Source organism: Anser cygnoides, chromosome 4 (assembly GCF_040182565.1).
Source record: "Anser cygnoides isolate HZ-2024a breed goose chromosome 4, Taihu_goose_T2T_genome, whole genome shotgun sequence".
Taxonomy (NCBI): Eukaryota; Metazoa; Chordata; class Aves; order Anseriformes; family Anatidae; genus Anser; species Anser cygnoides.
Window position 1 is genome coordinate 74439328 of NC_089876.1, and position 13073 is coordinate 74452400.

The 13073-nt window shown below is 37.2% G+C and overlaps 1 protein-coding gene and 1 long non-coding RNA gene across 9 annotated transcripts in view; one reads left to right on the top strand and one right to left on the bottom strand.

The window, feature by feature from the left end:
* Window positions 1-13073, top strand: part of LOC106045331 (uncharacterized) — a 259361-nt gene that overhangs the window by 70396 nt on the left and 175892 nt on the right. For all 8 annotated transcript variants that reach the window (XR_010831567.1, XR_010831570.1, XR_010831572.1 and 5 more), the window contains one exon: window positions 10055-10207. This is a non-coding gene — a long non-coding RNA (uncharacterized lncRNA). The remainder of the gene's footprint in view (window positions 1-10054; window positions 10208-13073) is intronic.
* TACR3 (tachykinin receptor 3) overlaps window positions 1-13073 on the bottom strand; it is a 40133-nt gene that overhangs the window by 7006 nt on the left and 20054 nt on the right. The window lies entirely within an intron of this gene.

A 13073-nucleotide genomic window follows, 5' to 3' on the forward strand; every position in this document is an offset into this window, starting at 1 on the left:
ACTCCAGAGTTTCACCGCTGTCCTTAAGCTCTCTGCCCCCTGATTTACAGGTGCACTTTACTTGTCGCTGTGCTTTTCTGTCTGGTTGGAGTCATTAGTATTACTTCAATGCTGTCCAGGAATTCTGTAATTTCAGAACAGCTGAAAATTGAATTACTTGCCTTCACATTTAATTAGCAAATCTTGCAGTACCAGCTGTGCATGTGAAATTATTCTTAGAATTATTTATCATCAGAAAATCATAGGTACAAAATGGACGGTTTTGAGGCCTGATTTTTGTCTCAAGTTCTTTTTCTTAAAACACAACAAAACAAACCAAAAACAACATGAACAAAGCAAAACAACACATATCACACTCATCTTTTTTAGCAGTGAAAACAAAAAAAAATGTTGTTTTTTGTATGGAAATTTGTGCTTAAATACTAAGTCATTATCAAGCACAACTTTCTAAAGCAAATAGTTAAACTAGACAAGCAAAAGATGATTTGAGATGGCCATTAGGGTTTGATTTCATTTGTGAACACAAGTCACTGAAATGACGGGCAGTAAAGCTCATTACATTCTGAATGATTCAGTTTTGCAACTGTTCTTAATAAATAACAAAAATTACCTAAAAAGTAGCATTTCCCTCTCAGATCAGTCTATATCAATTTGAGTTTCACTGATCTGAGGGATGATATACTGACATATGTATGTTTAGGGGAAGACATGCAGTGGAATTTCCTCATTAATGTGTAAGGTATTTTTTCCTAGAAGAAAAAGGTACTCATTTTTTCATGCAAAAAAGGACATTTAAGAAAAGTCTTTCCTTTAACGTCAAGTAAAAGTTGCCATTATTTTGAGTATTTATAGTACAGTGCCCTCATTGGCACATTGCCTAAGGAGATGGTGATAAGTGAGATGTTGCAAGGCTGCAGCATCCGTGCCATATAATTGTTGGAAACACAGGGAAGTTACAGTTGAATTTGAAGTCAACCACAAAAGTTGTAAGAGAAATCAAAAAGCAGTGCTTCGTCCTCATTCATGGGCTAAGAATGCTTATGGGTTGGCAGAAATGTTGGAGAAGAACAAGAGGAAGCTGAAAAGGAGGGAGATTATTCCCAACTTCTTTTAGAGACAGGCATTCCCACTGTGCAAGGCTGCACCTTACAGTTTATAGCTGTGGTTCCTGTCCATCCCCTTGTTCTTTCCAAAGAGTTCAAGTTCCATTTTTGATGCCATCAGTGCTATGAACAGGGACTGCCTTCCAGGTCTGTAAGCCCAGGGCACCTTGATTTCACTTGGTACGAGTCCTGATGAACGAGCGCCAGTAAACAGTTAAGCTCAATTAATTAGGGCGCAAAGAAAATAAATGAAATGGGCCGAGTATGAATTTGCTGCAGAAGCTTGATTGTCTTTGTACTGTGTTGATTCACTAAAAAAATCTCTGATGAACCTTTGCAAGTTCAACTGCAGAGTATGAAAGAAAGCCGTACCTTTTTTGTTGTTGTTGTTTGGAGTATTTAGACCTGTGGTTCTGGCAATACAAAGTTCTTTTATTTCATTTCTTTTGAATATGCCTGTTCTCCTTTTTCTATTTCCTGAGATATCACCTCTTTTTCAATTGCTTTCTCCCTTGTTCTGTGTTGCATAGAATTCAATAATAAGTTTGCTTTTGTGCATTAGGGAACATCACTACAGTAAGCAAACCAGAAAGTGACCAAAATCAGTTGTTAGAGCCTAGCTCTGCTCCTGGCCCCATTTTACAAAGGAGTTTACCGAAATGTGTGATCCTAATGGGTGTCTCCAACCTGTGTCTCAGCGGCACCGAGTTCCCCTGATGCTCTCTTCAACCTCCCCTTGTGTACTCTGTGCAGCGTGGCTGGAGGAAAGGGAGGATCTTGCTGTCCCAGGACTTCTCCTTTCCGTTAAAATTAATTGTATTGAGTCCCTCAGCAGTTGTGCAACCTCTGGGGAATTCCTGAGGCTAGATTTGGAATCTGATGGCAAATCAAAGTATTATATATTTTGATTTTCATCGACATGTTCTGCTGATGTTGATCTACTTCTGCCTGTGTCAAAGAAAAGCTACGTCTATAAAAAAAATTATGTTCTTTGCAGCGTTGCCTGCTCGTTTAAATCCTTCCCTTCTGAATTAGAAGCATTATTTCATTAATAAACGTGTGTAATGAGGCAAAATGTATTTAAAAGAACAAAGAAGACATAAGTTTATTGGAGTTGGAGTTTGTGGGTTTGCCTGTGTTTTGAAACATCTGAAGCAGTACAAGTGAAAAAGAGCTAACAGATTCTATTACACCAAGAAACAGCAGCAGATGCAGATCTTTTTTTTTTTTTTTTCCCTCCTAGCTAGAAAAATGAGTCTGAATTAGATGCAACAGCTCTTGCAAGATTAGGAATAAAAGATACTTTTCTGAGAGGCTCAAATGCTGCTGGGGGGTGGCCATAGCAATTCACTTTGCAAAACATTGATTTGTTGTCAATGCCTAAAACTTAGGCCAGGTCATCATCTCCTTTTCGATCTGCTTTGCAACTCCTTATTGCCTTTCTAAGTCATTTTTGATATTGTTGCATCTACAAGGTCATGGATTTGGCTTCAGATTTCATTTGCATCAGTTTCAGGTACTGTAATGGCATTGATTTCAGAACTTTTACTCCTTTTTACTTTATGCAGAAGTAAATGAGCAGAGAAAATAATTTAACTACCCAAACCATGTAAGAATTTCCTCTTTTACTCGCTCATGGATATTATTTATCCATGAATACAACTTAAACATAGCTCAAGACAATCTCTGGGAGCCATAATGTGTTCCTATTTCTGCTCTGTGCTCTTTTGGAAGATGTAAAACACCAAGCTAACATTATGCTAAGAATTTCCCCTTAGGTGTTAGCTTGCAAACAGTAAATCCTCTTCCCAATCCTGGGGACATACACAGCACTTGTGCACTAAGCACCAGAGAAGAAGCAACACCATTACATCCTTTGCTTCTCCACAACACTTAGCTGGAGTAAGATACCCATCTTTTGCAAGAAAATTAAGTAACTACTAATTCAAAGGTAACTACTGGCTTTAGGATAGAGATTGGACTGTTTTCTGAGATACAAGTGCTGTGGATTTTCATATATTTTTTACAAGCTCAGGTATTTTCTGTGCTCTTTTAGAAAGGGTAGATTCTTAATATCTGAAGTAGATGCAGATTCAGGAGGAAAAAAACAGCGAGCTTAAAAGTGCAGGAAGTCTTTCAGTCAGATAATGCACATGTCAATTCTAGTGCTCCACAAATAATTTTCTTCTCCTGACTTATACTTCCCATCCATTTTTTTCTCAGTTACTTGAAATAAAGCAACTACTTTTCATTTCAGTTAGCATAATCCCATGCTGCAGACTGAATTCACAATCACTTGCTTTGTTATTTAAGCTGTAAAGTTGAAAAAGATTGTCTGTTCTTGTATGAAGTAGCTTTGAATCAGATTGCTGTCTTACAGATGCTAAAATGTTATTTTTTTCTGACATTCTGACATTCTTCATGGATGGTCTTAGCTACTGCTATTTTTATTTGTACTTTTCTTATGCTGCATGTCTCTCTACTTTTCTTCAGGATGGTTCTTCTGAATTTTGTTACATGAGTTTCCTAAAGAATTTTTTTGAGGCATGGCATTGAAGGTCTGCGCGTACAGTACACAGAGAATACAGAGCAGAGAGAATGGTTCATAAGGTGCACTTTAAGTTCTTTCCATTTTTCATTGTTTGAGTTAAACTCCTGAGGTGGCCAGGGATCATTGTCCTGCTCTTCAGCATGGAGGAGCATAAGGAGTTTATGTTCTTGAGGAAATGACTCAGAGTGGCTGCTGTGGAACTGGCATTGCCGAACATGATTATCCAACTAGTGCTGAAAAAAAGTGAAAAAAAATGGGCTCGTGCTTATGCATTTTAAATTCAAACTATCGTTCATTTTACAACAGCTTTCTTCTGTAAATATGACCTGGAACAAGTGACAGGGGACACTTCAATTTTGTTTCTCCAAGCAGAGATGAGATTTGGTGCAGGGGAAACGAAATATTTGTATCTTTGTTTGTTTTCCCAGTAGGAATAGTTGGTTCTTAAGTCTACTTTCTGCTGCGTTTCTGAAAATGTCCTGGGACCTTTAATCATCACCGGAAGGCTCTCCCAGAACCTTGCCACTGTCCTAGGACTCACTTGAATTTTCCATATCAAACTGCAGAAGGATTGGTACATGAGAATTTCCTCTCTTTGAAACAAGACCTTGTACTGAACAGTGCAATAATAAACAAATAAGGCAATGCTGAATTACACTAATTAATTATGCACAAGCATCCCTATATTTTGTGTGCTTTATGTGGGCTCCTGTCAATGCAAGTGGTCTGTAGAACCTAAAATAAGATGAATACCCCTGGTTATCTTCAAAATACTAGCACAGGCTCTTATGTTGTAGGAAAGCCTACAGTCTTTTGGATTACTTTATTTTCAGTTCATTCACTTAGGGGAATTAAATAAGTGATTTATATAAACCATTTAATGTTTACCGTATCTCTGTATAATTTTGGCATAGAACATAATGGGAAAGAATGCATATTATTTAATATATGGTTAAAGAAAACTTTTTTCTTCTCTTTTCTGTTGCTAGGACTAAAATTGTGTTGCAAGAAGATGAAAGGAATTGTTCCTGGACAGTAGTTACTTAAAACACATGGCAAAACTCCGTTCAGAAAAAAAAAATAAAATAGTTATTTTATTGCCATCGTAATCAGGTATTTGCAATGGCAGTAGCATTTTAGCATTTTCCCTTTCAAAAGTCAAAGCAAAAGTGTTCATTATCACCTATGAAATAAACCAACCAAAATTAATAATGTCCCCCCAAAGCTTATTTTAATTTAAATTGAGTTAAAAAGAAATTTAATGTCAGTGATGTCTGAGGTTTATATTTTGCAGTTGATGCACTTAGTTTGTTTTTATCATTCCACAAACAACTGCACAAGGTTATGAATTTATTAGGAGAGGTAGATTTGCCTCTAACAGAAAGTTTTGGAAATATTTGGTCAGTAAAAAGGCCAATTATGCTTGCAACAACATATCAGGAATGTCACTGTCCTGACAGAATCTGCTGCTTCTGCTTTCACACCGGCATTTTAGCATTAAGGTACCACCGACTTGGCCATGATGCACAGGTTGGGTAGCCCTGTGGAACAAGGGATAAGCCAACCCAGGGCAGGGTGGCTGAAACAGTTTCCTAGGAAACCTACTCCAAAGCCTGCTGAAATCAAAGAAACTCCTTCCACCTCCCCCAGACAAGGAATAATGGCATGAAGGTGCTTTGAATGGGTTGTACGCAGTGTTTGCAGTACAGAGGCTTCTCAAGCATGAAGTGCTTGAGTTAAAGGGTTAAATTTGTTGGGTGAAGGTGCCAATAGACATAACACACAGACCCCTCTGTCTATAGGCTATGATATTCTTCTGCTTCTAAAAACCCCATTTGGAGGATAGCAGCTTCTCCACAGTTTGGCTCCTGCCACCATTTGTTATGACCCCGGGCTGTTTCATCTGGTTTTCCCTCAGTAAGTTTGTGCTGTAGCAGGAGTTTGGTGAGCTCTCTTCCTCTAAGTCTTAAGAAGGTAATCACACAGCCTTCTGCTTTAACTCAGAAAAAGATGCACTGAAATTGTTTTATTTTAAAGGAATGGCAACACGTAATGAACAGTAATGAGAGAAGTTATAAATGCAGTGCTGGATCTGCAGTTCTGCTGGCCTGGGTGTGCAGCTCTCGGCACTGCGGTGCTTCAAAACGACTGATCTGTGTCAGGCCTCCTGGACTCTTCACCACACAGGTGCAGAGCACCAATCCAGGAAGCTCAACAGACTCAAAACTCAGGCTGAAATTAATTTGTCTCTGATTTCCCTCCAGGAAAGGCTTTCCTGTGAGCTCAGTGTTCTCTGCAGGGCTATGCATGTGGTCACAGTTTATTATATTTTACAGGGGAACTCAGATTGGATGCAGGGTAACTGCAGATTGGATGGGCCACATTCAGGGGCAGTAAAAGACCTTTTGAGGTTTTCAAGGTGTGAGGGAGTAGTCTTGCATGGTTTGTGCTACTAGTGGAATTGGCCTAACTCTGTAATTTCTAGTCTTGCTCCAGATGCTTATTGGTCTTACCGCCTCTATTTATCTTTAGTATAGTCGTATATATGGCTTTCCAAAATTTACAGTGCAAGGTTTTTGCTTCAGATTTTGACTTAGAAGGTGAGAATTTTGGAAATACTATTTTAGGAGGTGTTGTTCCTCAAAATGACATCTGAGTCACCAAGGAGAATAACCATTATGTAATGTATGTGGCAGTCATCTGATTAGAAGACTGTAGCACGATGCTGGTATGACACATAATTCTATGGATTCCTTCTCTGGGAAATAAATTACCAATTTTAGTGTATTTACACAAACTGTATGCATATTTGTTGGCTGTGGTCTATCTCTCAGAGAAATCCTGGCATTTAATTCAGACAATACAGAAGTTCAGAAAACTAAAACAACGGGTGGATGGAGAGAGAAGGACCAGCAGTAATTAAAAAAAAAAAAGTACTATGGAAGATATTTTAAGGTATTACTATTCAAATTTACTTCTAGTCTTGAAAACACTATGAAAACTCAGTAAGAGCTGCAAAAACAAAACGGGTACAAGGGAGCAGAAAGAGATGATAACCAGAGTTTATACAAATGTAAGAAAGAGAGGTCTCTTCATCATAAATGAAAAGGTCTAAGGTGTGAAATGCGTGTAAACAGTCTGGTGTATTCATCACCTTTAGAGGTGTTAGAGGGGAAAATCATAACTGGACTTGAAACAAGGAAACCTTTACCAGATTTCAGGTTCATTCCACTTGGCTTACGCTTGCTCTTTAGATCTGAAATTGCTCCTGAGAATTCCTTCTTCTTGGGTTGTTTATTTCTTTTCTTTTAGCAAAAAATGTGCCAATGTCAAAGGCAAACACAGATAAAACTGATTTTTAAAACTCGCCATGTTCTCAGTGACACACATTCAGAATCTACAGACTGATTTTGTTTTTAGAGTACTTTCACTCCAAAGTCTAAGATACACCCAGGAAGTGTGACTCAGTGACTCAAACTTCAGGCAAGACTGACTTAGGAGTAGGAAATCATAAATTTAGGCTAGTTTTGCAACAGGGAAAACAGTGAGAGATTCAGAGACAATCACTATAGAAACTTTTAGTTCAGTTCAGTTGCTTGTGTTTTTTGTTGAAGAAAGGCCGTGGATGAACATAAGAGGTGTTATTTTTGTCTCACCTTAAACTGCCTAAAGAGATGCACGTTTACATGTAAGGACTGGAACTATTAAAAAGTATCTTTTTTTTTTTTCTGGTTGTTGAGTTACAGCAAAGCAGTGGAATGCATAGAATTGCTGCTAGCTGGGTAAATCATCTTCCAACCTGTTACTAGTTAGCCTTTTTGCTTTTTGAATGTGCTGAACAATACTTGCTAGATTTTTGAATGGCTGCACTGAAGCATGGTCACGGCATTCCGCCATCGTGAAGCTTTGGCCTAAATGGTGCCTGCCAATAGTGTATTAGTATTTCCAATAAATTATAGTTTATCTGTGGCTATATGAAATTTCAGATACTCAGGCGATATAGTAATCCACACAGTGTAAGCCACGGTGCTATGTCTGTCAGGTCAGTGAGACCACCTGCTGATAAAATAGTTTAATTCTTCAGCTTCCTCTTCTCTTATTTCTGTTCTAACATACCCCTCTCTGTTTTTCTCCATTTTACGTTCATTATCAAACTCTGCAAAGCCAAAGAGTAGACCCATTTACAGAAGAGGACTACTGATGGACCAAAAAATTACACAGGCACTTATTTTTGGCCTGAGGCATATAGTATTTGTAACAAATTGAATTTCTGCACCTCATTACACCATGATGGGATGGATAGGTTGTTTCACTCATCGTAACTTCTTGGAGACTGAAATGCTGATTCTCATACTGGGAGAAGCTAGGAGAATATGGATTGCTTAAATAACTGGGAAGATATTAAACTTACCATGTCTTTATACAGTCACCTGGGACAGCAATTATCGTCCAACCTTGGAGAAGACTAAACAAATATCTAGGAAAAAAGTGGGTTTTCAAGATGGTGTTTGAAATAGGGAGTCACATGCAAGACAACTACTTGGATTCACGACGTCAGAGGTTTTTTTTTTTTATGGTTGAATGCAATCTTTGTGAACTTTTATGAACAGGTTGGTACCTAAGTAGTCTGTTTGTCTAGACTTAGTGGTTGTGCGTTAATAATAAAGATTTTAATTTCAGAATTACTTACCATGTGATATGTGAGTTCAGTGTGATGTTTTCATCACCTGTTTTTGGTGACTAAACTTTAGATTATGAGTATGGTCTTGTTTTTTCCTGTCTTTGTCAACCTTAGTAGGTGCTTATAGCTTGTTCAGTGTTCCACCAGTTTTGATGCTACACCGTAATGTTTTGGGCTTTGACTCTTGCTTTTTCTTTCTAATTTAGCAAAATCTGCCCCTTAATAAACTACACCACCCTGACACAGTTTATCTTCTTTCTTTCATTGTGCCCTTGTCAGCTGCCATTTAATGTCAGCAAAAGTATCATTATTTCCAACCAGACTTTTTCTTACTTCATCCACTGATTAAAAAATGTATATTAAAATAATTTCATGTCATGTATTTGTATGTGCTTAAAAAAAGAAATCTGCCTTTTTAGTTACACTGAAACTCAGTGAGAAGCCAGGAATAATGTGCTGAATAACTGAACTTTAACAGCTGAACTTTAATAGCTGTACTACTATTTAAAAAAGAAGCATAAGGACATAAGACAGTCCCTCTTGGATAGGACAGTTGTCCATTACCCTAGGTGCTTGTTTGGGGAGATCCCATGAACCATTTTCCATCTTCCATTTACTAATACTGTCCCAGCATCCAGAATTGTATTAGAGGAGGGGAGATCCCTGCTTCCTTCTTTCTGTATCTATGAATTTATTAATTTTTAATTTGACTAATCCCTTTCTGAACCTTCTGAGATCATAGAGTCTGTAAGGATAGAGTCTCAGAAGCTCTGTACAAATGAATTACTCTCTCTTTTACCTGCTTCAAACTGCTGTCTGACTAGTGTCATTGGGCACCTTTTAGTTCTTGCCTTTCAGCATAAGGTGATCAACAGTTCTTCAGTCACTTTATCCAAGACCTTCATGAGTCTGTAAACCCAGATCATCTCAGCCCGTGGCCACCTCTTCTCCAAATGAGAAGTCTGAGCCATTTTAAGTCTCTCTTCATAATACCCTTGATCATTTTAGTTGCCCTTCTATGGAAAATCTCTAAATCTGGGGGGAAAAGGGGGGGGGGAACATGTCCAAAACAGAGAAATAAGCGTGAATGACTGTGTGTGAAGTGCTCACACCACATACTGATTCTTACAGAGACCATTTGTTCAGATCCTGTTTGTTGTTTACTTCTGTAGTCTGTGAAAAAGGGGAATATTCCATGTATTCATTTCCAAAAATTCTTTAAAATTGTCGAGATGTCTTTCTGTAGTATTTATTTGTAGTCCTTCCAACACTTCACCTGGCTATTCCTGTTTATCTACTAAAAGCTTCCCATATAGTAATTTTCAGTGATTTTTCAATTTACATGTGACTGTTTTGGCTCCCCTGACATCATTATTCCTGCAGTTCCACACTGATTTCAACATATTTTTCTTTTCGGATGGCAGTCTCAAGTTTTCCACTTCTTCATTTTCTCCTCCACTGTGTTCAATATACTGTATTAACTGGTTAAATAGATACATTTGACTGTAAATTGATACGGGATGTCTACTTATGTCAAAAAATATATACAAAGCTTTGCAAATTTTCTTATATAGCTAGGCTGGTAAACTTGACCATCTCTTTAATGCTTTCTGTAATAGTGTGAGTCACTCGTAAATGTATTTTTTCTTATTTACATGCATATTTACAAAATAGTTTTGATGTTGGAAAAATGTGATTTTTATTCAATCTTCGTTGCAGTAAGAAGCAGAGATGACGCCTCAGTCTGACTGTGTCAGGAGAAGCAAAGAATACAAGAGGAGGCATAAGTATGGAGGAATCACGAACACTGCCAAAACAGATGCACAGTGAAGTATTATCATGAAGTTAACAGAAGTAAGGAGAAATGTAAAGGTAAGATTTAAAATTAAGAGTGTTTTCTGTTCTTCTGTATTCTTCCTGTTGGGTCAAAGCAATGGTATCTTCTGTTGGGAAACATTTTTTCAGGAAAAGTTTTATCAGAACTGTATCTTGTGACAAAGACAGTAACTGATTAGTTTGATTTACAGTACATAATTATTCCCTCTTATAGGTTAAGTAAACTCTGGAGAGGGATTGGAATAAAAGTTAGATAGAAAAAACAGTGGGGAGACAATATCTGAGGGCAGGTCTATGTCTGCCTTGAATGTGAAGAACACTGGCCTAGTAAAGCTGATAGCAACATTATGAGACGTATAAACTTCCTTTATATATAACAGTATTGAAATTATAACTCTGTCTTTTGAAAATGGGAGTTACAGGAGAATAAAGTAGCTGAAGATCAATCAATATCGTGCCAGGAGCTTTAAGAAGAAGGGTTAAAGTCTGTAAAGTCCCCACATGTAGTGGGTGGATGTTTAAAAGTTCAAGACTCACATTAGCATCTTAAATGAGTCAGTCTATGAGACATCTGATCTGTCAAAGAAAAGGAAAAAGAAAATGAAAAGGAAGACGGAAAAAAAAAAGTGGTTCAAATATCGGAGCATGAATTAGGACAGAAAGTAACTGATAATGGACTGAGATCTGAAGCCACTGGTGTAATGCTTAGTCTAGCCCTGAACTGGCAAATTGGATGAAAGGTAGATAATCAGTTTCTGTCATGAAATAGCTCCTCCCAAAATGTTTCCTCACGCTAATCTTATCATTCCTATCCACTCCTGAATTTCTAAAAAATTGAAATCTTTGACCCCCTGACTAAGTATGACTTTCTGTTGTCCAACCTGTATTGTGTGGAATGAAATTCTTTGAATTCTTTATTCTTTGTGGTTGCTTTCAGAAGAATTCAGGGTGCCTTGCACCATCACATAGACAAAATGATGAGACTATATTAACAACTTTCTCAACCTTCAAATCTTTTCTTGGCAAACTCAGTTTCTTTAAAAGGTCTTAAGTGAAACGCTCACTAACTTCTTAACACCAAATACCTTTTCAAACAATCCTAATCAAACATGCTTTGCACTGTATCATTGGGTAACATGGAAGATACAGTCTGCTACTTTATAGTTCTCTGTAGTAAGTGCAGCCAGTACAGATTTCATATGCTTAGATACCTGCATACAAAACAGGAGGAAAAATAGATGGTTTCTTTGTTTGAATAAAAGAAAAGCCATAGCTTTGTTATCAGAGGCTGGCTGAGTGATAACTTTATTTGGATTCTAGTCTATTAGTTTATCACCCTGAATGGCCAATTGTAATTCATCTTTCCAAATGTGAGTTACTTCGTAAATCCTGTTGAAGAGAACAGCAGTGGAACTGAAGAGCTGTCATGGAGCTCTGCCAGCGAAGTCAGAGATGCAGTTACAATATATCTGCACATAATTTAATCCCCTAGTTGCATGGGTTGAAGGCATGAATTCCAATACTCTCACACTTAAAACGCTTTAATTAAGGATTCCTTCTCTTGCATATATTTAGAGTTCTTAAGGATTGCTGTTTTAAAACTATTCAAGTGATTTAATTGGACATTTCATACCATATATTAAGAGCCAAATTTTGTCTTCAGAGACCTTTAGTGTATATGACATAAGATGTTTATCTTACTTGGTTATTATGATAAAAAGTGCTCCTGTTCTGGGATTTTCTGCTTCTACAAGTTACTGCTTTTAATAGTTACTGCTTTTAATACTGCTTTCCACACTTGCTTTTGCAAACTGTATCTCTTACACAAAATGATTCCTCAGCTTGTCTTCACAATCAGACCCCAGGCACCCTCCAGTGAGTATTTTCTTCCTTTTTTTTCAATGGGTGAAAGGGCAGTGTTGGTAATAACAGTTAATTGACCAGTGAAAACTATTTCTGGTTATGTTCTTTAGAAAAGGTCATTCCGTAACTTTGAAAATACACTTTTGGTAAGGGATAATATGCATGGCAAAAACTGTAATGATAATATTGGACTTTTATTGATAATGTTAAGGACTAAAATGCTGATCTTGTGACATGCTTTCAGTATTTCTGGAAATGAGTCTAATAGTTTAACCTTGGGGCATATATTCAAAGCATACGGATTAGTTTTCTGTGATGACTTTTCATCATTTCCTCTCAGTTCACATACCAAAGTATATTTGAACTATTACAACACAATAGTAGTGATAATATAATCTCTTCCTATGGAGAGGCTAACATTTTGCCCTTTTACAAGAGCTACATGAAGTCCAAAATAAATACCACTTCTGGTGTCATGGGAAGCACTGGGTGTCATACAGTGAAGATGTCTAGGCACATCTACTATTGTGAAAACTGAAACTTGGTATAGAGCCTTTTGTATGTCTCTTATGAGTATGAAGAAGTATGAATGAGAAAATCCTAATCTTTCCTTTCATATATGCGCTGTCATAATAACAAGTATAGTATCTGGAAATAAACACTTTCATATTCCTGGCAGTGTCCTGAAAGAAATGGAAACATCAATGTTCCTCAGTATTGGCAGAAAATTTCCTCTTGTCCCAGGACCTAACAAGTTGCATTCTGCTAATGCTGCAATATGGTGGCATATACAACAGGTTCAAATATATTTATGGTATCATGATTCAAAGTAGGCATTTGAAAATATGCTCATCACTGGTAAGTTAGACTCCATGTTTGGGTAACATTTTTACAAATCCTAAAAGTTAAATGTGTTGTAGTATGAAAAACTGTTAGAAATAAAAAGCAGAAGGGCTTGCTTATTGTTTGCTCTACATTTTGTTGCTTTTAAAATATTTTTCCTGTGCAGTTAAGAAAAAAATATAAGAAAGACGCCTTC